Here is a 22,207-nt window from a genome sequence, read left to right as displayed (position 1 = left end):
CACTTCTAACTCCAACCCCCCCCACTCCCACCCTCACCTCCACCCCCACTCCCACCCCTCGCTACGCCTCTGCTGGATTTAGCTTTCCTTTACGATGATTTTCAGGCAATTTTGGCATCTTTCCTTTACAACAGTCCTTTCTCCTCTGCCTCGATCAATAAACCTGTTCCTTAGGCTCTAGTCAGGGGCCAAAACCTATACAGGAAAGTGATGCTGTCACAGAATGCCTGGTGACATCACAAAGCACTGGGAGAGCTGGTAAAAGCAGACCCTTGTTTTTATGTCCCTGGGAAATTATTGGGACCCAAAGGGCTGTCACCTCTTCTGTGCCTGCGTCAGTTGTTGTAGAACTAGTAAGGGCCTAGTTAACCTTGGGTATTTACATGTTTGGCAAATTTCTATAAAATGCTGTATAGAGAATATATGTTTAAGGAGCCAAAGTTATTAAAATGGGGTGGGGTGAGAGGAAGCATGCCAATAAAAACAGACAACGTGGTTTTTTAATCCTTTCCACAGGATTTCAGGCAAAGGGGAGTAAAACAACTCTATAGGGTCACTTGTAATTCAGCTTAAACTAAGCTCAGGAAACTGAATAATATTTCTCAGAAGGCTGATTTATGCACTTAAAGTAACTAAGTCCTAGGTGCCACAGGAAGTAATACAACTTCTAGCAATATTCTAGCATGCACGTTCAAACTAACTGACTAAATCAATTTCTAACCTGTCTTTAAAGGGTTTCAGAGTCAGTTCTACTGGGATTGGTGGGGCCCTTGGTCTCTGTTAGCAGAGGAGGCAGCAAGAAGTCCAGGGACTAGGTAGGCTCCACATTATAAACAAATTATGTTCCGAAGTTTGTCTGCGAATCATTTCTTTGGAAACCTAACCACGTTCTCTTTACAGAAACAGAGGTAGACGTGGCTAGGCTCCCTGGCTCTCATCACCCTCTGAAGTCTACTTAAACTGTGTGCAGGTCAAATACCCTTTACTGCATAAAAACTGGAGAATAGTCACATAACCACACAAAACTGGTGCAAGGATCAGACTATGAAAATTTTTTTCATTTATCACTGTTACTGTTGTTGTTAGGTGCCTTCGAGTTGCTTCTGACTCATAGTGACCCTATGTACAGCCCAACAAAATACTGCCCAGTCCTGTGCCATCTTCACAATCATTGCTGTGCTTAAGCCCATTGCTGCAGCCACTGTGTCAGTCCATCTTGTTGACGGCCTTCCTCTTTTTCAACGACCTCTACTTTACCAAGCATGATGTCCTTCAAGGGCTGGTCTCTCCTGATGACATGTCCAAAGTACATGAGATGAAGTCTCACCATCCTTGCTTCTAAGGAGCATTCTGGCTGTACTTCTTCCAAGACAGATGTGTTTGTTCTTCTGGCAGTTCATGGTATATTCAATATTCTTTGCCAACAATTCAAAATACTTCAATAATTCAAAAAGCATCAGTTTTTCTTCTGTTTTCCTTATTCAGTGCCCAGCCTTCACATGCATGTGAGGTGATTAAAAATGCCATGGCTTGGGTCAGGCGTACCTTAGTCCTCGAGGTGACATCTTTGCTTCTTAACACTTTAAAGAGGTCTTTTGCAGCAGATTTGCCCAATCCAATATGTTGTTTGATTTCTTGACTATCATTTATCCCTAGGGCTGACTTAATTAGAAGGGGTAAAGAGATAAATGAAACTTTCGTGGACACCTTGATTGTAATTTCTGAACATTTGCAAGGATGTTAGAGGTCACTGACAAAGCCTCTTTATCATAGCTAATTTCACTTCACTATGCATAATTCATCTTTTCTGTCAGAGATGACAGCAAGGAAAATGGCTGAGCATAGAAAGAAAAAGGACATCTCCAGCAATTTCTATGGGAAGGGGGCCCTAGCCGGGTAGCTGTTGTTGCTAAGTCAAGACATTTCCTCAGCTAAGTGTTTCAAAGTCAAATTGACTTGGAATCATCAAGCCGCATTTTGCTCCTTGGTTCCAAGGACCTCACTCACCCAATTCTTTATTAGGCATGCTAATAAAAAGTAAAATAAAAACATTTCTGGCAAGCTATGCTTCCTTCCCTCCCATAAGTGCCCTGAAGTGGTGGTACAAAGTGGAACTAACACATCCCAAATGTAGGTAATCAGACAGAGGAGGAAGAGAAACAAAGGGCCTGGATACTTCACAAACTGGATAAAAAGACCCTGATAACTGAGTTGACTGGATTTGGAATTTTCCTGTTTCCTTCTGAAAAGCAGACGAGGAACTGAATGAAGTGCTTATCTAAAAAAGTGTCAGAAGCCTTTAACAATGTTATTACAAGGATGTTGGTAAAGCAGGGTGAAAATTTTGGCAGGTACAGATGGGATTATATTTGACTGAATGTATTTTCTTGCTGTGTGCTAATCTGTATTCTTCTAGTATCAAGCTCTTATGGGGTTCTGATAAAGGCCTATCAGGAACTCTCCTTCTATACAGTGGAAGTTGGAATTCAGCATTCCAACTGTGACATGTATGGGACTAAGTAATTTCAGTTGATTGTTTGGGAGGAAGAAACCCTAAAGCAGACGGTTCCTGTCTAGGAATCAGAGCAAGAGAAGTCTGGCTAAAAACGAAGTCTCTGAAATACTCCACGAGGGGCTGAGGGATGGGCGATGCATCTTTTCTAACAGGTTACACCCAACTTTAAGTGAGAAGTCATTTGAAAGAGTCCCACCTGGACTTCACAGACCCCTAACAAGAAAGAATGGATGAAGCCAAAAGTGCTTGTGCATAAAAAAGTTTAATTCAAAGGGAGAGGGCTCCATGAGGGTCTAGATAAAGCAGTTTGGTGCTACAGTGCTTCTTTCCTTTCCAATTTGAAGAGGAACAAATACCATTTCCACAAGGTCTTATATCTTAGCCCACTGACAAAATGTTAAAACCTCTTCTTGCCCCATTTTAACCTGAGCAATTTTTTTTGACATATAAATAACTTAAAGGATAAAAAGAAAAACCTTATACAAAAGTTGTTGAAATGGTAGCTTCATAGAAACAATTTTCTTCTCTGTGAAATTAACCTTGGTGTAGCAGACCACAGTAACTAAAAAGAGCTCTGCAGCGTAGCTAACACCAAAGAGAGCTCAGATGAAGTCATCGTTTTAAAGTGCATATCAAAGACAAAGGAATGAGCAGGTGATCAAGAACAAATGTAAAAGAATGACATGGAACTGAGTGTTAACAGAATCAAGAGGCTAAATCCAGAGGGAAAGGAAAGTTATTGAAAAATGTGATCGTTGGTATTACGGATTGAATTGTGTTCTCCTAAAATGTATGTTCACATTCTAAGCTCTGTACCTGTAAATATGACTGTCTCAGTCATCTAGTGCTGCTATAACAGAAATACCATAAATGGATGGCTTCAACAAACAAAAGTTTATTTTCTCACAGTCTAGAGGCTAAGAGCACAAATTCAGGGCATCAGTTCCAAGGGAAGACTTTCTCTCTCTGTCAGCTCTGGAGGAAGGTCCTTGTCATCAATCGTCCCCTGCTCTAGGAGTTTCTCAGCGAAGGGACCTAGGGTCCAAAGGACATGAGCTCCTGGCTCTACTTTCTTGGTGGAAAGAGGTCCCCCCGTCTCTCTGCTCACTTCTCTCTTTTATATCTCAAAAGAGATTGATTTAAGACTCAACCTAATCTTGTAGACTGAGTCCTGCATAATTAACATAACTGCCAATAATACCACCTCATCAACATTACAGAGGTAGGATTTACAACACACAGGAAAATCACATCAGATGACAAAATGGTGGACAATCACACAATACTGGAAATCATAGCCTAGCCAAGTTGATACATATTTTGGGGGGACACAATTCAATTCATGACAATGACCTTGTTTTGAAATAGGGTTTTTCCTTTGTTATCAGTTAACAAGATCGTATGGAGTAGGGTTGGTCCTAATCCCTTCTGAGTGGCATCTTATAAAAGGGGAGAACAGACAAGGAGATTGATAGAGGTATACAGGAAAAGACAGAAGCTATGTGGAGAAGATTTAAAAGCCAAGGAATGACAGGAAACTCCCAAGCCTACCAGAAATTGGAGGAGACAAGGAAGGATCTTTCCACAGAGAGGACAGAAAGAGAACATGGTCCTGCCAGTATCCTCCATTTGGGCTTCCAGAACTGTGGAAAAATAAACTACTGTTCTTTAAAGCCGCCCACTTTTTGATATTTTGTTATGGAAGCCCTAGGAAACTAAGATACTCAGGAATTAGTGGTGGGCCAAGAATATAAAACAAAGAAAGATAGACATGGACTGTTAAGAATGGATGGCATGTAGAAGACTGAGCTGCTCTACTCCCAACTGCGTTTGATCTTCTCTATTAAAGAAAATTATCTTCAAACTAGAAAGGGTAAACCAAACATGGTAAAAAAGAAATCAAATCCCCAAATAGGTGAGTTATTTCAAAAGGCATCTAACTTCTAAAATGCTTCTAAATCTTTAGACCCAGAAACGTTATATACTAGGATACTTAAAGAATATCACAGATGGAATTTAAAAAAATATATTCTTATTTTGAAATAATTATAGATTCACAGGAAAATGCAAAGAAATGTCCAGGAAGTTCCCATGCACACTTCACTCAACCTTTCCCAATGTTTGCAGCTGGCATTTTTGGACAATTTATGGAGGATGACCATTATTCTGAGAATTTATGGAGAATGAGTGGAATAGTACCAGAAGACTGACAGATGGGCAAATATTTTCAGGATTTTCCTAAAATGGCGGGAGGGTAGTTTCCAAAATCTCTTCTTTGGTTAGCTTATAGTAGATCTCTTCCTAAATTCTAGAAATGCTTGATTGGTTTTTTAAAAAAGTATGTGTGAGGCAGTGATACTAGAAATTAGAATCTTCTCACTAAGAATAAGCTGGGCCATTTCATTTTTTTTTTTGAGAGAATTTCTTGCCTATAAACCAAGTGACTCTCTGCCTACAGTATATCTGTTTTTCCTCAGGCTATTTGAAAAATGCTTTCATTACATGTCTGTTGACAAATTGGTTTTAAATGTAGTATAGCTGTGGAGCTCATCACTAGTACTCCGAGATTAATGAACCAGCCTCAAAATGGAAGGTGTTTCCCATGGCACGTCACAGGGTTTTAGCTAGTACGCAGGGTGAACGAAAAAAAAACTGAAAAAAGAAGAAGGAAGAGAGATTTGAGAATTAATAACCTATTGGGAAATCGCAGTGGTCTGATTTGAGAATCAATAGTTTGAACGATAGGAATGATAGGGAGAGTGGATGCAGAGCAGGCATTCAATTCCTGGGATTTGTTTAATCCTAGGGAGCCCTTTTCTGTCTTCAGAGAAGCCAAATTTTGTTACGTGCAATTCTCTGGGGAGATGGTCGTAATAGTCCAGATTCCCCAAACATTTAAGCTTCACTTGTAAAAAATAATTTTAACTAATAAGCAGATGGAGCCCTGATGGCATAGTGGTTAAGAGCTATGGCTGCTAACCAAAAGGTCGGCAGTTTGAATCCACTAGCTGCTTCTTGGAACTCTATGGGGCAGTTCTACTCTGCCCTATAGGGTTGTTATGAGTTGGAATCAACTTGACAGCAATGGCTTTTTTTTTTAAATAAGGAGATGCTTGAGGTGCGTTTTATTTTAAAATGTAGGCAGAGGACTGAGGAGAAGCAAGAGGTGAAAGGGCAGTTGGGCAAGTACACAGTGACAGCACTTGGTGGAGGGAAATTTGAAATAGTGGGAGTGATGGTCAGTTCAAACGCTTTGGAAAGATTTCATGAGAAGAAAGTTATAGTATGTGTGGGCAAGGTGAGACACACATATTGAGCAAGGTAAGTGATGTGCAAAATAACAATACAAGAGCTGTCAGAAGGCCAAGTAGGGGATAATTGTAAAATCAATGGTGCAGAAAAGGACAGTGAGGTCAATCGAAGGAAAGTTCTAATTAGGGGTGAGAGCTGGAGGTTTAGGAAACCCGTGTGAAGGTGGGTAGGTCTAAGTTAGACGTGAGAGTCAACATACTTTCTTTTATTCCAACTGAAGACATTTTTATAGTTATTTAAGGTTCTTTCATTTTATTATGTCTTTTGAGCAAAGACAACATCTTTCACATAAGAAGTATGGAAGTGCAGGAAGATGACTATTATGTCACCATTGACCCTACTTCTAGCTTTATGAGTTCCCAGTCCTTAGGGAGGAGACTATCTCCAGTGAAGAGCACTGAAAAGTATGATTACAAGTCAAGATTTGACAGGAAGGGAATTAAAGAGCCTCTTCCAGGCTCTGAATAATACTTCTGTCATGATAAAAAAAATCATTTAAAGAGGAGCATTTTGAGTCATAATGTTGTATGTGGAACAGATTGGGGAAAAGGCCAAGTTCAAGTCCGAGCTGGGAAGGAAGGAGCAGATCTGAAGAACACTAGAGAGGAAGGATTGCAGAGCTTGGTAATGTGCAGGATATGTAATAGATAATAGAGCAAAAATTAAACTCTCCTTGCCTTTATAGTGTTTTCAGGCCGTGGAACTTGGAGAAAAGGCCAGCATTCATTCGTCACATCCATCTTTTTATTAAACAAGAAGTACAGATGTGTGAAAAATAGCCCTGGAAGGGAATATGGAAACCAGTGGTATACTCCTGATCTTGTACAGAGCATGGAAGATTAAAAGTTCTTGACTTAGTTTTGTTTTCTGGTGATTGGAGTGAAAATATAGATGTCAAAAGGAACTGGAGTGACCCTTATAGAGTTAGGTTCTGGAAGTCCCTTTGTGCTTGAGGAGAGGAAGCCCAAGGGCCTGTGGCAATTCTCTGCCCATGTACTTACTGTATGGTGATAGAGAAGGCGGGGGTGGAATCTTCACCCTACTAGGAAGAGCACTACTTACCTGATGTCTTAATCACTTAGCACTGCTATAACAGAACTACCACAAGTGGAAGGCTTTAACAAATGGAAATTTATTTTCTCAGAGTGTAGAAGGCTATTGTTGTCAGGTGCCATCAAGCTGGTTCCAACTCAGCAACCCTATGTACAACAGAAGGAAACACTGCCTGGTCCTGCGCCAACCCTACAATTGTTGCTATGTTTGGGCCCATTGTTGCAGCCACTGTGTTAATCCATTTTTTTGAAGGCCTTCCTCTTTTTCACTGACCCTCTACTTTACCAAGCATGATGTCCTTCTCTAGGGACTGATCCCTCTTAATTACATGCCCAAAGTATGTGAGACATAGTCTCACCATCCTTGCTTCTAAGGAGAATTCTGGTTGTACTTCTTTCAAGACAGATTTGTTTGTTCTTTTGGCAGTCCATGTTATATTCAATATTCTTTGCCAACACCACAATTCAAAGGCATCAATTCTTTGGTCTTTCTTATTCATAATCCAGCTTTTGCATGCATATGAGGTGATTGAAAACACCATTGCTTGGGTCAGGCGCCCCTTAATCTTCAAGGTGATATCTTTGCTTTTTAACACTTTAAAGAAGTCTTTTGCAGCAGATTTGTCCAATGCAATGTGCCATTTGATTTTTTGATTTCTTCTTCCATGAGTGTTGATTGTGGATCCAAGTAAAATGAAATCCTGACACCTTCAATATTTTCTCCAATTATTGTGATATTGCTTATTGTTCCAGATGTGAGGATTTTTGTTTACTTTATGTTGAGGTGTAATTCATACCAAAGGCTGTGGTCTTTGATCTTCATCAGTAAGTGCTTCAAGTTTTCTTCGCTTTCGGCAAGCAAGATCATGTCATCTGCAAATGGCTGGTTGTTAATGAGTCTTCCTCCAATCCTGACACCCCGTTCTTCTTCACATAGTCCAGCTTCTCAGATTATTTGCTCAGCATACAGATAGAACAAGTATGGTGAAAGGATACAGCCCTGAGACACACCTTTTCTGACTTTAAACCACACTGTATCCCACTGTTCTGTTCGAATGACTGCCTGTTGATCCACGTACAGGGTCCTCATGAGTACAATTAATTAGGTGGCTAGAAGTCCAAATTCAGGGTGCCCACTCTAGAGTAAAACTTTCTGTAACTGTTGGCTCTGGGGGATAGTCCTTGTCTCTTTTGGCTATCTTCCTGTGGCATTTCATCCATTTTCGCATCTCTGCTTGCTTCTCTGTGCCAGTCCGCTCATTTTATATCTCAAAGGTATCCTACACTAATATTGCCTTATTAACAGAACATAGAAAACCCATTCTCAAATGAATTATAACCACATGTATAGGGGTCAGGATTTACAACATATATTTTGGAGGAATACAATTCATTCCGTAACACCTGGTACCGTCAAAATGGAACTGACATCCGTTGAGACTCTACTTGGTTTCAGGAGCTATTAGGCACTTTATATACATTTTCCTGTTTAAAACTTACTCTAACCATTAGAAGGAAGAATGAAATAGGAGGGAATATTTGATCACAGAAACAGACAAGATGATAAGAGGTCCTGTGGTCTCCTCATCCTACAGAGATAAAAAAGATAAAGTATTATTATCAATTTGTCATTGTTGTTATTACTGGCCATTGAGTTGGCACTAACTCATGGAAACATTGCCAGGTCCTACCTGTGCCATCTTCATGACTGTTGGTGTGTTTGAGTCCATTGGTACACCTATTGTGTGCCCTCCAACTTTTTGGTTCATCTTCCAGCACCATACTGGACAATATTCTGTTGTGATCCATAGCTTTACATTGGCTAATTTTCAGAAGTAGATCACTAGGCTTAGTCTGGAAGCTTTGCTGAAACCTGTCTACCATGGGTAACCCTGCTGGTATTTGAAATACCAGTGGCATAGCTTCCAGCATCACAGCAACACACAAGCCACCACAGTACAACAAACTGACAGGTGGTAGATTATCATTATCACCCCTTTTTAAATCAAGACAACCAGGCCCGGGTAGAAGGAGAGCTAGAAAGGAGGTGATGATTTTCTTTTTGCTGCGGTGCACCTGCCACTAGGCCCTCTAGTCACTGCCAAAGTGTGTAAAGCATGGGGACCAGTGGGCATAGTTTTTGCTCAGACTTCTACATCCTGCAAGAGTGTTGGGCTTATTTTCACAGTAAACACATATATTATCAACTTGGGTATGCTGATTTGTTTAACCTTTCTTATCCAAGGAAATCCTGGTGGCACATTGGTTAACAGCTTGGCTGCTAACCAAAAGGTCAGCAGTTCAAATCCACCAGGCACTCTTTGGAGACTCTGTGGGACAGTTCTACTCCATCCTATAGGGTTGTTGTGAGTCAGAATCAGCAATGGGTTTGGTTTGGTTTTTGGTGTATCCAAGATGAGGAAACAGGTTTCTACAGCCCACACTCCCTTGGGGTTCAGGAGGAAAATTCAGATAATGATGAAGATTGTGTGAGCTCAGGGCTATGGCACTTGAAAGTGAGGAGGTTGCTTGCTTCCTAAGCTTGCTAGAAAATAAATGTACCTAAATCCTTTCATGCTGGGTGGATTTGGCTGTATTCCCCAGGGGACTAATATTTCTTCTGAGGGTTCTTTTCTTGAAATCCTTGTGAATGTTTGAAAAGAGACCCCTATAGAGAAAACTACCTCAGACACAAGCACAATGGCCTCTGAATTACGTCCCAGATTCTAGTGTGAGTGCTATGTTAATGCAGTATTCTGGGTGACAATGAAAATGCACCCGAGTTAGAAAATACAAATTTATGACTTCAGCAATAGTCTTAACTTCTTCCACTGTGGTATGCTCAGTGTTTTATGTTATCGTACTTCTGGTTAAATTTATGCCTCAACGTGCAGTGCAAGTGAGTTATGGTTACTCTGGGAACCTTAATTTTGCATTTCCTGACTTCTGTGTGTTCAAAGGGACACGTTTTCAAAAATGTCTTACAAAATAGCATACCAGACCAGCCGATACTGTGTAAATGCTTGTGCCTGTGGAGTGAAAGTGACAAACGTCCATGGTTGGGGCCACCTAAAGGGGCTGAGAAAGATGGCTGGGGTGGATTTTCAAACCAGGGGGCAGGTGTGTTGCAATGGAAAAAGAAGAGACCATGGATTAATTTTTTGTTGCTATTTATGAGCATGAACTATGTGCTTGGAGTTGCTCTAGGTATTTCACTTAGTTTAGCTTTGTCTCAACCCTTTGAAGTAGGTTTTGTCATCCCAACCATATACATGAGAACACTGGGGGAATTAAAAAATACATAAGTTTCCTAAGATCCCCTGAGAAGTAAGTGGTAGAGTTAGAGTTCAGATCTAGTTTGGTTGACCCAGAGTCCATGCTACCAAATCTTGAGGCCTAAATCCATCTCAGCCCCACAGGTGTTTATATTGGCTAACTTATTTTTACAAGGACTTTAATCTTTGTTTCCTGTTTGGTAAAACAGGGATATTACATAGCTAACAGATTTTTGTTGGCTTAAGTGGGGTCAAGTTTATTTATGGCTTTGCTACTATCATAGGTATACTCTGCCAAGAATTTCAGCTCATAGTATCGATCTACTCAAAGCAAAATGGTAGAGTAAGTTGTATGTTTATCCTTGGTTATACTCTACATGAGGGAGCAGTTTTGTTTATAGTGTACATTTAGTGCCTAAAGGAGTGCTTGGTACCTGGCTACTCAGTAAATATTTGTTGATTGAATGGACCAATTGCATTTTGCCACCTCCTAGTCCACTCTTTTTCTCCTGTCTGCTGCCATCTTGGGCACAGCTATGTGATCCAGTCTTGGACATTGTATGTCCTCTTTCAGAAATTACCTGTCGTACCCAATCTCTCCACCACCCCTCTGCCAGTTTGCCATATTATGGTGGCTTACATGTTGCTTTGATGCTGGAAGCTATGCCACTGGTATTTTAAATACCAGCAGGGTCACTCATGGTGGTCAGGTATCAGTGGAGCTTCCAGACTAAAACTAGGAGGGAAAGCCTTGAGATCTCCTTCCAAAAGTTAGCCAATATAAGCCCTGTTGATTACAACGGAATAATGTGTGATATAGTGCTGGAGGATGTGCCCCCTAGATTGGAAGGCACTCAAAGTGTACTGTGGCTGCAATAATGGACTTGAGCATACCAACGATCATGAAGATGGTGCAGGACCAGGCAACATTTCTTTCTGTCATAGATGGGGTCATCATGCTTTGAAGCTGACTCGACTGCACTACAACAACAAGCCCAACCACTGCAGGTAACTTATTTTCTGCTGAAGAACTGACATACTACTCTGGAAGCAATTTAACGTGTTTCTATTCTTGAAAATTTCCAAAGCAACGGGGATTTTATGCATGCCTTGTCCAAACCCACAGTTATTCAAATGCGAGGACTTCCAGATTCTGGGGCAGGTTTTAGGGGTACTATTTTGGAGGCAAATATTTGATATCTCTAAAAGTATACTAATCCTAGATCCATCTTTGTCCCTGGGCAGCAACAATTGGACTAAGGCCACCAAATCACACGTTTCAGCCCAGCTACCACTCCATGTTTCGATTTTAGAGAAGAACTGAAGTTTGCATATTCCAGCATTTTTGCAAGAGTTTTAGTTTCTTCTTGGGCCACATGAAGGATATTTCTGACGTGCCTTACTCTTGTGAAGGAGCTTTTCAGATTTCTGATCTTCGTCCTTGTGTTTCTCATGCCTGCAGTCAACAAACAGCTTCCATTCTGTCTTAACTGTGTCCTATTACCATTTACCAAGTTTGGGGCTCCGTGCTGCTCTGTCTTTTCCTGCTGGAGCAAATGATCCTATGCTTCTGGCTAGGCTTTAAAATTCACTCTTTCTAAAATGATTCATTGACATTCCAATCAAGAGTCTATTGCCTCTAGCTCTTGAGGTCTCACTATACATTCCCTTTTAAGGCTAACTTCCTCCCAAGACTGTGTTCTTGTTCTGACTACTCCTTAACTCCCTCACCCTTCCTTCCCCAGTTCTCTAAATATCCTGCTTCATTTTTTCTCTGAAATTAAAAAAGACACTTTTACGAAACCAGTGAGGAAGTCACTTATAATGGAGAAACCAATACTTTCGAGTTTGAGTCAGAGACTTGCACTTAATATCTGTGTGACAAGCTGTAAAGTGTTGTAGCTGTCTTAGACCATTTCTCATCTGTTGAATTAGATAACAATGATGTCTTTATGGGGCTTGGGCTATCATTAGTAAGCACCCATTGAGCATTTCCTATTCCTAATGTAAAAGATTCATCTTTAAGTGTCTTGGAAGAAGTATTGTATTGGTATTAAAAGAAAACAAAGCTATCAGTCAGGTTATTTATTATTTATTATCTTTGGGTTGGGGAGGGGGGAGATAGAGAAAGAAGACAGAGTCCCTGAGTGGTGCAAACGGTCAATATCCTTGGCTGTTTACTGAAAGGTTGATGGTTTGAGTCTACCCAGAGATGCCTCGAAAGAAAGGCCTGGCCCTCTACTTCCAAACAATCAGCAACTGAAAACTCGTTGGAGCACAGTTCTGCTCTGACACACGTGGGGCCGCCATGAGTTGGCGTCTACTTGGCGATAATTGGGTTTTTGGTTTTAGAGGAGGAAGAAAGAGACTGTGTAAAGAAATATTGTCATAAGTGTGAGAATTACTAAGTTTAGTGATTGGATTTTCTTTATAGTCAATGGGGAAATAAAATTTATTTTGGTTTTGTACCTTATGTGTGTGTTTCTTTTAAACTTGAAGTGTCTTTTTTCCCCACTTGTCAGAAGCAGAGAATTCACTCATCCATTTCAACAAAAATTTAGAGAGTACCTATTGTTTGTCTGACACTCTGCTAAGTGTTGGCTAAAACAATGGCCCTTGTAAGGAGAAACAGAAAATCACAATAAGTGATTATAATGTGTGGTGACAAATGTAACCATAATGCTGCATACAAGAGTTCATTTTTGTGACCTCCTGTTCCTTTCTGTACAGGAAATGGGAGCATTTATGGGAGATGTTCTGAAGGGGATTTTTCCCTTGGCTCTTCTCCATGTCAAAAGGGGACATTTCGTTTCAAGTGTCTCATATTATCGGAAGACAAAGCTGTCCAGAAAGCAGCTTGCGGAAGCCTCAGGCAGTTTTAGGGGAAGGAGGTCAGTCAGGATTGTTGCTCTGTTGTGATTAGTTACTCTCAGAAGGTTCCAGAGAGTCAGAAAGGCATGTGCCATAAATATGAGGCAAGTTTGTTGAGTTTTGGCTTTTTTGTTTTCTCTACATATATGTAGAAATGCTTCAGGCATGACTGAGTCAAACGGTGTGTGAGGTCAATGAAAGACCTCTGTTTTACAGACTTCGCTAGTCCATCCAGCAATTCTATGTAAGCGTTGTTTGTTTCTGTAGCTGAAGATTCTTTGGGGACCAAAGCTTCCACACGTACACAAACATATATTTACAAAATGTCCCCATTCCTCAGTTGAATGCAGTCAAATGGCAGGTTATTTGAAAACAGCCTCAGTATCTGATATGTCAGTGACTTAAACTGACCCTACTCCTTTCCCCCAAACATGCCCGTTGCCATGGAGTCGATTCAGACTCATAGTGACCCTATAGGACAGAGTAGAACTACCCCATAGGGTTTCCAAGGAGCACCTGGTGGATTCAAACTGCCAACCTTTTTGTTAGCAGACATAGCTTTTAACCGCTATGCCACCAGGGTTTCCAAACACACAAAACAAATAGTACAGATAAATTCTTACAGCAACCATTCCTCCTTGAGTTTTTGGGATAGTCCCAATTCTAAATATACTGTTCCATATTCAGACTTTGCTTCAAACCATGCGTCCTGATTTGGGGTTTAAAAATATACAATCTCCACATGAATATTAAATTTCAGTATTCTCCTCCTCACGCATTATATACTTTTGAAGCAGTGTTTCTTTGCTGTCCCAATAGCCCTGGTTTTCTGTTTGTTCTTGATGGCCCTCCCTGTAACTCTTGTTCCCTTGTCCTTTCTCTCTCAGCATCTTCCTCATGAACTCATTCTCCTGGGCCTGGCACTTTCTGTCCTATTGATACCACTTGCCCCTAGGCACTGACAGTAGGGTGGGCAGAACCAGGAGTGTGACAAGACTACGCTCTGGAGGTCAACTCAGTGACATAGATTGTCTTCAAGTCCTCTCCATGAGTTGAAATTGAGTAAACAGTCAAGAAGGTAGAGGTTATATATTCCTAAGATCCTAATTTTTCCATTTCTGCTGTAAATGTAGTTGTGTGGCCTTGAGTAAGCTACTTAACTTCTCTGAGCTCAGCTGCCTCACCTAGAAATTGAAGATAAAGATTGTACCCATCTCATAGTGTTGCTGTGAGGATGAAATGAGTTATTATATATAATAACAGTGACTGGCAAATAGTGGGCATGATACAAGTTTCAAATTATTACAACTATACAACAGTTAGTATTTGTGTAAGTGTTCATAAGTTTGCAGTGTATCACATATAGGGACACCAGGACTATTAAAAAGTTTCTATGAGTCCAGGGAAAGAAAGAAGTTAGTAAGAAGCTGACTTTAGCAAAGACCAAGCCTTTCTTTTCCTATAACACATATTGCAGCTTCTCACAGTGGTTAAGAGCTATGGTTGCTAACCAAAATGTTGGCAATTCGAATCCACCAGGCACTCCTTGGAAACTCTATGGAGCAGTTCTACTCTCTTCTATAGGGTTGCTATGAGTCGGAATCAACTCGATAGCAATGGGTTTGGGTTTTGGGTTTCGTTTTTGATAAGGGATGTCACAACCCTGCTGGATGGCACGGGGCAGTTCCAGCAACTCATATAAGTTCTGGGGTCTGTTCTTTTCCTTTCTTTTCTTGTCTGCCTCTCCTTGCACTGCTACTCCACCTCACCAAGTTGCTAGCTGTCTCTCTCCCCATTCTCCCCCCTGACTCAGGCAGCAGGTGTCTTAAAGGCAACACAGGACAGGGAAATCCACAGACAAGCATCACATCTTTATCTATTGTCTTTACTTTTCTCTCTCTGTGGTGCAGGGTTCCTTCCTATGAAGTTGTGGGTCTTTATTAGCACCCCCACCCTTTATTCCCTCATCACTTCCATAACAAATCGTGACATGTGTGCTGCAATTTAACTTGGAATCTTAGCTTTGACTTTTACCCAAAAAATGTGCATTTCTAAACGTTGGCTTTTTGTTTTATTATTTTAGTCTAAGTGGTATGTTCATATGTTCTCTTTCTAGTCAGATGATTGGTAACTTGGATGATTAAGTGTTTTTCAAGTCACTTTATTTTACTTAAACTCTAACTTCCATCTCTAATCCGTATGCTATTTTCTCAAGGCTCAGCCAATTTGTGTTTGGTTGTCTAGGGAAAAGAGTGTCTTATGTTAAGAATTAGGCTGCTAAACTAAAGGTTAGCAGTTCAAATCTACCAGGTGCTCCTTGGAAATGCTATGGGGCAGTTCTACTCTCTCCTATAGAGTCGTTATGAGTTGGAATCAACTTGACAACAATGGGTTTAGTTTTACGGTGATTACACAGAGACCAATTGGCCTTCAGAAAATATATATATATTTTTTTAAGATACTAAAGTACACTAAATCCCCCTCACCCCTTTTTTGATATAAATATTATGTCTTATCCCTGGTGGCACAGTGTTTAAACTCTCTGCTGCTAACCAAAGGGTCAGCAGTTGGAACCTATCAGCCACTCCGCAGGAGAAAGATGTGGCAGTCTGCTTCCATAAGGATTACAGCCCAGGAACCCTATGGGGTGGTTCTACTCTGTTCTATGAAGTTACTATAAGTTGGAATTGACTAGAAGGCAATGGTTTTGGTTTAGACCTACTAATAAGATTAATCTAGACAATAAAGTTTCAAAATGGAGAGTTTGAAAAAAAAATGTGGAATTATTCATTTAAGAAAAAATTCAGGTGGTGACAATGATTGAATAATATCCATTATATTTACAATTTCAGGCATGAAAAAAAGAAAGAAAGGAAGAAAGAATGGGAGGGAGACAGGGAGGGAGGGAGGGAGACAGGGAGGGAGGGAGGGAGGGAGGGAGGGAGGGAGGGAGGGAGGGAGGGAGGGAGGAAGGAAGGAAGGAAGGAAGGAAGGAAGGAAGGAAGGAAGGAAGGAAGGAAGGAAGGAAGGAAGGAAGGAAGGAAGGAAGGAAGGAAGGAAGGAAGGAAGGTAGGTAGGTTGGTCGGTCATAGCGACCCTACAGGACAGAGTAAAACTGTCCCATAGGGTTTCCAAAGAGTGGTTGGTGGATTTGAACCGCCGACCTTTTGGTTAGCAGCCAAGCTTTTAACCACTTCTCCATTTCCCTTATTAGTAAGAGAAAATGCTTTTTTTTTTTGAGAAACCATTGCCTCTTGGGTAACCTACTGACCGCCTAGTCCCTTTGTAGTGAGAGAAACATCTGTGCCGAAGCCTCTCCCTGGCAGACTTATTTGCTCTGTCTTTAGACTCAGGCGTGTGGCCCTCTCTTCTTCCTTGACTCTGAAGAAATGAGTTCATTGTATCTTTTTCAATCCAATTTTTTTCCTTGACCATAAACAGTATAAAACTATTGTCTTTTCCCTCATCCAGTTACTTCAATGAGCAGCAGCTTCCAGTAATTTCAGTTATGTCAATGAGCAGGAGAGCCATTTTATGCCTATACTGAGGCAAACTTTGATATGTTGCCAGTTACAATTTCATAATGACTTAGGTAGAGCTTTCCAGTGTTGATGTCTCAGGCAGAGCGAGGCAGTGGTTACTAGAGACAAGACCAAGAAGATGAAATGTGTCAGATTTCAAAGACTCTTGAAAACTATGTAAAATCCTAGATTTTTTCCCAGAGAAAATGCTAAGTTTTAGAGTAAGCTCACTCAGGTAGCAGGGTAGAAGACAGATTTTAGAGCAAGAAATCAGGATTAGGAAAGTTACTGTTTAAATCTTGTTAGGGCAGGTTTGGAGTAGTCTTTAGTCTAGAACTAGTTGAGTTCTACTATGAAGTTGCGATTATTTTGAGGTTTGGGGGTCTCCTCGACGGCACTGGGCTGGGTAGTCTGGCTGGTAAGAACTTTAATGTATCTCAGCCCTACATAAGCTCTGAAATTTCTCAGAAGAAAACTCCCCAGCAGTTCTTTGCCTAGTATGCTGGAGTGTCGCCCACACATGTCCAGCTTACTCTTCAGCATCAGTTCAAGTAGATCCATATGCAAATTTCTGGTGGTATTCCACTGCATACCTCCCTCCTCCCCGGCACTCTGCCTTCCAAATTCTAGTTTCTTTAGCTTCCCCAAACTTCAATATCTGCCTTCTCAACTTAGAGAGACTTTTATACCTTGCTTGACTTTCCTCCTCTGTACCACGGCCTGGAATGTGCCTCTCGGTAGAAATCCAGGGCAACTGTAGGAATCACCTCATTTATTTACCTTCTCTCATAGATCACAGTCCTGAACTTCTTGTCATCAAATGTTTATAGACAGCTGTTTCATATAGTTTATCCAATTTTCTAGTTATTTATGGCGGGAGAGGAAGTCCAGTAGCAGCTACTCTAATATGGCCAGAAACGGGAATTTCATATACATAATGTTTTAAAATTTGAGATTTATAGAAAACTCCAGATTTAAATCTCCTTTTGAAAAATAGGAGGTTCTAGCACTTCTTACCTTGCATGGGACCTATTGGCTAGAGCTGAGTTGCAAGTTCCAATTTTAGGTGAAATATGCATTCTCAGGTTTTATGGTTTCCACCAAGCTAGCATCTCTCAATTATTTAGCCTACTGCACTCTTGTACCTCTTTGTGATTGCAACCTCAAATTTGTACTATTATAAGCTAGTACTAGTACTTCCTAGTACTATTATAAGCTAGTACTAGGAAGTACTAATGGCCAAATGATTACAGTCTTTCTATATGGACAACGAAAAACTTAAAAAAATAAAACATTTTTTACATTATGTTCTAGAAACAATAATATCAAATGTTAAAGGAAAATGTAAGATGTTACAGTGGCACAAAGATTTAAATATGTTGAGATGGCAATATTGAAATGGACATTAGTTACTTATTACCTGTAAGATAAATAAGGTGACTAGAAATTATAGGAACATGTGTTCTATGTACTGTTTTTAGAACGCTGCTCTCAAAATGACATTGAGAGTGACTAGTTCAAACATTCAGCTCTTCCCATCTGAATCCTATCCTATTCTCCTTACTGATTCTGGGTTTCTTATTTCTGTAGCCTAGTTCTCCTACCAGATCCTCAGGTGACTCATATCTTAAGTCATCCCCCCTCTCTTTCCCAACTCATCCTCCATTTCTAGTTGGTTGATAAAATTATTGATTTGACCCCTATCTTCATTTCCTAGTGCTACTGAGTCAGGATCAACTCAACTGCAATGGGTTTGGTCATAAAAAGACCATACTTTAATGGTCTGACTGAGACTAGAGGAATCCCGGCGGCCATGCTCCCCAGACCTTCTGTTGGCACAGGACAGGAACCATCCCCGAAGACAACTCATCAGACATGAAAGGGACTGGTCAGCGGGTGGGAGAGAGATGTTGATGAAGAGTGAGCTAATTATATCAGGTGGACACTTGAGAGTGTGTTGGCAACTCTTGTCTGGAGGGGGGATGGGAGGATAGAGAGAGAGGGAAGCTGGCAAAATTGTCACGAAAGGAGAGACTGAAAGGGCTGACTCAATAGGGGGAGAGCAAGTGGGAGTACAGAGTAAGATGTATGTAAACTTATATGTGACAGACTGATTGGATTTGTAAACGTTCACTTGAAGCTTAATAAAAGTTAATAAAAAAAATAACTATAACAGAAATACCACAAGTGGGTGGCTTAAAAAAAAAAAACAAAAAAAAAACCTTTCTAGTCTGGAGGCTAGAAGTTCAAATCAGCATCTTGGCCTTGTCGATTCCTTCCTTGTCAGTATCCCAGGAGTTCCTTTATTCTTTGGCTTGTACATGATAGTCACATGGAGTCTTTCATCTCCTGTGTGAGTGCTCCTCTGTGGTTAATCTACTCTTTTTTATAACTCAAAAGTGATTAGATTTAGAACCCTCTCTACGCAGGTAGGAAACTCTGGCAGTGTAGTGGTTAAGTTCTACAGCAAAAGATCGGCAGTTCGAATCCAGCAGGTGCTCCTCAGAAACTCTATCAGATGGTTCTACTCTGTCCTATAGGGTCACTCTGAGTCGGAATTGACTCAATGGCAACAGGTTTTGGCTACTCAGGTATAATCTAATTAACATAACAAAGAAAACCCTATTTCCAAACAGGATTATGTCCACAGGTATGGAGGTTAGGATTCCAACATGTATTTTGGCAGGGTGGTGGGTAGGGGGTCACAATTTAGTCTATAACAACCATCATAGTTTCTCTCCCACCTCTTTCCACTCTTTGTATTACTGACATCACTATCTTTGCTTAATCTCTTGTATTGCCAACTCTTTTCCACATTACATATTGCCCCAAACTAATGTTCCTAAAGTAAATTCAGATCACATCACTTTCCAGTTTACAAACCATCCATGTTTCCTCAGAGCCTGTACGGTTAGATTAAAAAAAAAATCTTAGTCTTTCATTCAAGATCCTCACAATCTCGCCACAGACTTGTTTTCTTATATCTTACTACTCCCATTTACACATCCTACCTCCGAGAAGTTAAGAACTATTTTTGAGAGCTGAACTAAATACACGCCCTCAAGAGGCCTCAAATCTTTCAGAGTTTTTCTCTTTGCTTTGTGCATGCCATTGCCATTGTTTGAATGCTTCTACCCTAATATTTTACGTGTCCAAAGTTACCTTACCACTCAAAATTCAGTTCAATGTCTAACTTCTCTTCGAGATCTTCTCCCTTTTCCCAATTAAAAAAAAAAATTTTTTTTCTGACCATTGAATGATTAGCAGTCTCTCTATTGGTATTCAGTTGGAACTGATCACTTATTATCTTTTACTATCATTGTTTGTATATTTATATCATATTCTTAACTGTCTTGATAATTGATTGTTTCCCTGAAGGCAGGATTCAATTTCATCACCCTATCCTTTACATCCCCTTGCATAGTATGTTGTTGACTCTTGATAAATATTAACAGAATGGATACTTTACTTCTCTGAGCTCCATGATGCAATCTTCTAACACTATAGTTTTCATCGAAGATAAACATATTGGTCACTAATGAAATCGTATACTTTGGGTATTTTTTCCTTCAGTTTACATTTTAATGTTCACAATAGTGAGATTGGAATCTGACACTGGCCTCAATATGATCTAGTGTATTTCAAGAGGCCTAAAACTAAAAAAAAAAATCTGGAAACCCGGAGGCTGTCTTCTTAATCACGTATCTTGGCAGTGAGAGTTGCAATATGTTGCCACCCATTAATTAAATCTGTACTCTGGTGAATTGGCCAAGAGAGGGAACATTAAAAAAAGAAGAAGAACGAAGAAGGATGAGGAATATAATAAGTCAAGGGAACCACTGGGGTAATCAGAACCTCTGGTATAGCAACAGCTGGTTATACCATTTTTCTAGTGGCTGTGAGAAAGCTGCAGGGAAGTGTGGAAGCTAAGAAAAAAGATACCAGGTTTGGCAGGAAAATCACCACCAAAATGTTACATTGCTTTATAACATATTAATGAATAATATTGAATCAAAAACCAAAAAAAACCATTGCCATTGAGTCAATTCCAACTCATGGCAACAACATAGGACAGAACAGACCTGCCGCCATAGGGTTTCCAAATCTGTAAATCCTTACAGAAGCAGACTGACGTGTCTTTCTCCCGTGGAGTGGCTGATGGATTTGAACCAAAGGGAAGAGTCAATTGTAAGCTTCATCAGAATTGGAGTGTTAGATACAAATGAGAGTTTTGAGACCATCTAGATCCCATAACATTACTAACCATTTCTACATCACAAATCTCTTTGAAATTCTGTTGACAGCTACAAACCCCTATCTTCAGAAAAATGAATGTACATACAAAACTAACCTCAGTTGAGACCTTTTGATTCAGAATACATTTCCTCATTATAAGTTAGGAAAATACAGGTCAGGGAGAGCTGGCAATTTGCTCAAGATCTTATAGGAAGTTAGTGAGACAGGTAGTCCTGGAACCAAGAAAGCAAGCCTCAATCTTGGGTTTTACCCAATATATTTTTTCTCATGTGTAATGTCCGACAAATAACGTCATCAATTTCATTTGAATAAACACACTTATCTTTTTGCTCTTTAAGAGGGAAACAAATACAAATGGAACGTCTTTCGTGTCAGGCACTGTGTGAGGTCCTTTCACATACACTTTTTTACTACTACAACAACCATAACTAGTAAATATTATTCTTATTTTACAACAAAGAAATTAAGATTAAGTGACTTTCCCAAATTCACACAAATAATGTAAAATAGGGCTCAGATCTGAATGCATAGCTCTCACCTCAATTTCACTGTTCTTTCTGTAGTGGTTTAGAGCTCAGCAGCTAACCAAAATATTGGCAGCTTGAATCCACCAGCCACTCCTTGAAACCCTATGGGGCAGTTCTACCCTGTCCTATAGGATCACTATGAGTCGGAATGACTTGATGGCAACAAGTTTTCTCTATGCTAAACTGATTCTCCGAGAAGGTTTCTTTTTATCTGGCAAGTGAAGTAACAATTATTGATACTACTGCAGCAACTATGGTTAAATAAATTTAAAGAAATAAAAACTTTATAGAAAATCTACCAACAGAATTGTTAGGAAATGTAGTATCTGTCCTTACTCTCTTGCACAAATTTTCCGGTTTATCTACTTTTCCCTTCCCTCTTTGAAACAACAGCCCAGAATTGACCACACAGCTGGTAGAACCATTTTGGAGAGTCACCTGTTAATATGTATGCAAAGTCTTAAAATTTGGCTTACACTTTTGTCTCAGTAATTCTAGTTCTATTTATCCTAAAGAAATTATTGAACAATAAAAATCAGAAAAGTGTACCAAGATGCACATCTAAAAATGTTTATTATGAATAAATATTATAATATGAAATGAACTAAGTAGCAATTGAGAATTATGACATGTTCATACAATGCAAAATCCGCAGTCGTTAGAAATGATGTTGTAGACATATATTTGTTGCACACACAGTTCTGAGACTTGTTTTTCTCATTCTTTTTAAAGTTTACATAGTCTTACGGGAATATACGTTATTTACCTACTCCCCTATTGATAGATATTTCAGAGTTGTTTCCATTTCTTTTTGGATACTGTTATGGTCCTTACGTCCGCTTGCTCCCAAAGAGGAAGGTTCTATGCTTTTTTTTTC

Source organism: Elephas maximus, chromosome 22, assembly GCF_024166365.1.
Source record: "Elephas maximus indicus isolate mEleMax1 chromosome 22, mEleMax1 primary haplotype, whole genome shotgun sequence".
Taxonomy (NCBI): domain Eukaryota; kingdom Metazoa; phylum Chordata; class Mammalia; order Proboscidea; family Elephantidae; genus Elephas; species Elephas maximus.
This window is presented reverse-complemented; position numbering follows the sequence as displayed.